At 35.8% G+C, this 3251-nt stretch overlaps 1 long non-coding RNA gene across 1 annotated transcript; it reads right to left on the bottom strand.

Moving 5' to 3' along the window:
- Positions 1-406: 406 nt before the first annotated feature.
- On the bottom strand, positions 407-2763 carry LOC141594177 (uncharacterized). Its single transcript, XR_012522034.1, has 3 exons — positions 2593-2763; positions 2377-2485; positions 407-609 (listed from the first exon to the last, which is right to left on the bottom strand). It is a non-coding gene; the product is annotated as an uncharacterized LOC141594177 (long non-coding RNA).
- Positions 2764-3251: the final 488 nt, after the last annotated feature.

The raw sequence follows: 3251 nt of genomic DNA, 5'->3' as shown, positions 1-3251 counted from the left end.
GGATAATTTGAGTAAGAACTAATAAGATAGCATCATCAATGTCTCTTCTTGGCGGAGCCATCTTCCAAAAGGGAAAAATTTAATTAGTACCTATCAATTAGCAATCACAAACAGACTACCACATAAAATCCTAATTCTACCCATCCTACCCTTCTCTCAAGTTTATTTTTTTAAAGGTCAAGTGATTCTAAGTGGGGTGCACAAACGTGCATCGGGAGCAATAGGCTCTGATACCAACTGTGACACCCTTAAATCTAGCCTTAAATAATTACGTAAATTCTACAGAAAAACTGGTAGGATATGTTTGTAAATGGTTCAACTAGTCAAAAACCTGCAATTTCAAAAAAATTTCTTCCTAAACCATTCACAACCAATCCAACTCAAAAAGAGTGTCAACAACCCTGCAAAAGCTGATAAACTAATTTACATACATAACTAAAGACGCGGAAATATAAGGATACAAACCAAAATAGAAAAGGGAGACATATGTCCCTTCAAATTATATACAAAACCAAAATAGAAAAGGTTTACTAAATGAATAGCCAAACTAGGTCCAAGGTTCCTTATGCTCACTAGCTCGTCTGTGACCCCCAACAAAGCATCAACAACCTGTCAATCGCATTTTATACAAACACGAAAGCCACAATTCAGTGGGGAGTAACTTCGAGTCCTCTCGGCCCACCACGTCGTCAAAATTAATGTAACATGTAATGTAACATGTAAACAATTTGATAAACCATTTACTTATCATGTATTCTAACAAATGACCCCTAAACTGACCAAACTAAACTATCATGTGAATCATATAACAAATAGTAATCCAAACTTTATCAATCAGAATCGCACTTGACTTACATCTCACCTATTACCATTCATAAAATCACCATACAAGAAAGGGCAATATATCAAAGACATGCATAAGTTCTTAGTACGGTCAATAGTCACTTTGTAACTCGAGTCTATACCACGAGGTAGGGAAGGTAATCGAACCGGTATCTTGGCTCGGTTTAATATTAATAAAACATGGCCAAGAGACAACACAACCCTAGCCTAAAATCTGCACAGACCTAGACATGCGGATACACACCACCGCACCCAAGACCCACAACTTTTTTAAAACAAAGTGAAGTGAGTACCCTAAGGAGTCCACCAAAGGGTTGGCTAGTACTTAAGCCGACCACTTACTCTCAAAATAAGTAACGAGGTCATGCCCCAACTTGGATAAACATCCACTAGTCAGGAACACAAAGGCTATCAAGCGGTGAACATATACTCGTCAAAGACTATAAAGACCTATCTATGATGAAGGCCGAAGTACTCACCTAGGACCTAGTCCCACTAGTCCCACTTGAATACTTTAGCCCACACCACACACGACTCACCACACAAGTCAATTAAGACACCCACTTAACCATAAGAGGGCAAAAAGTCCCACTTACCAACATGAATTCTAACATTCTATCATGTGAAAGGCTATATAATTGTCTATTCAAATACAAATCCAACGTGTCCTCAATAAGAATTCAATACTAACTTCCAATTCTAGCAATTTTAACAATATTAAAGGCTTTAGGGGAATCTAGGGCCATTACTACAAAATAAGAAGCTATTTAAATTCAACTAACTAAATAAGAAGCTATTTAAATTCAACTAACTACACATGTGAAATAAAGATATAATAAATGGCCTAAAACAAGAAAAAGGCTGATTATCTAATTCATTCAACCGAATTTTTACCCGCAACCTCGGCCTGCGACAGTGCGGGTCAAATTGCGGGTGACCAATCACTCAATTAATCGACATCGCATCGATTAAATGGACTAAGGCTCGATTTTAAGACAATCAACAAAACATTACAATTATCCCTATACAATTCATTCTGAGCCTATTATTTACAAATTCATTTTGTAAACTATCCTAACATGTGATAACTATTAATATAAGCCTAGTTTTACCATTAACATAATTTTTATTACTTATATGATTCAATTCCTAAAGTGTACTCATACTAACTATGTCATTAATAAACCTTAAATGACAAATTTTGCATGGAAAACCGCGAAACAAGCAACGGACCGACCCGGGCCAACCGTGGGCTAGCCGTGGGCCTGCCACGGGCCTGCCAGTCTGCTGCCCGTCCCCCTACACCACCATTTTTTCCATTTTTATTTAGTAAAAGACCGTCTGAACATTAATTAATTGTTCTCAATTCAACTTTGTTAATTTAAACTAACAAAAGGCATAATTTAAGCATAGTTTAAGCATGCATGCAACAAATTTATCATGTGAAAACTACTATTCAAACAAAAATCACCAAACATACAAAAACAACAAAGATTGTGACGATAATTCGTCGAGTAACTCGAAATATGTTACCTTAAGCTAGAAAAAGAGCAATTAGCACCTCAAAACCCAAACCCTAACAACAACTAGCCGCTATCCTCTACAATATACGAGTCCCCAAACTCGTCTTCCAATTCTTCACCTAAATAAACAATTAAAACACAATAATTAAGCATAAATACCGAAAATACCGAATTTTACCCAAAATTCGTCTTAAACAACTTCAAGAAAACTGAAATTAAATTATACCCAGTTGTAGATCGCGACGAGAGGATTCCGGAAAGGTAAATTTCGTGAAAATCCGAGTAGAAACGAAGAAATTATGGCCAAATTAGCTTGATTTTATGTAAAAATGGTGTTTGGAGTATGATAAGGTTGAAGATGATGAAGGATTAAAGAAAAATCAGAAAAAAGAGTAAAGGGGAAGGGGGTGCCGCGGTAAGGGAGAAGAAAAGAAGGAGGGAGTCGGGTTTTTAGTCGGGATTTTACGAGTCGGGTTTGACCCGTTTCGATAATAATTAAAACCGTAGGTCGAACGCAAATTCCGTCAAGACCAAAGTTTTTAAACACGAGATTACAAGAAAATTGAATATTTATACTACCCATTTCCAAATTCATTCACCCAATGTTCAAAAGAATTGTTATTTTCCCCCCGATACGCCCTTATTTCGAAATAAAAAGTTTTACGCGGTTTAGACTATTTTTAAACATCTCGAAACTATCAAAATAAATACTTTTCTTCAAAATATAATAAAATTATATTTCTTTGAATTATTTTTACTTTAAATACATTATTATCAAATTTTACTTGATTAATTAATTATTTTCGAAATATATTAACGGTCCGAAATTTACGTGGCGTTACAGTGAGATCCGACTTTCCAAGCTCCGGGATTTGCTAACAATGC

This window comes from Silene latifolia, chromosome 8, assembly GCF_048544455.1.
Source record: "Silene latifolia isolate original U9 population chromosome 8, ASM4854445v1, whole genome shotgun sequence".
Taxonomy (NCBI): domain Eukaryota; kingdom Viridiplantae; phylum Streptophyta; class Magnoliopsida; order Caryophyllales; family Caryophyllaceae; genus Silene; species Silene latifolia.
The sequence above is the reverse complement of the archived record's forward strand: the minus strand, read 5'-3'. Positions and strand labels throughout refer to the sequence as shown.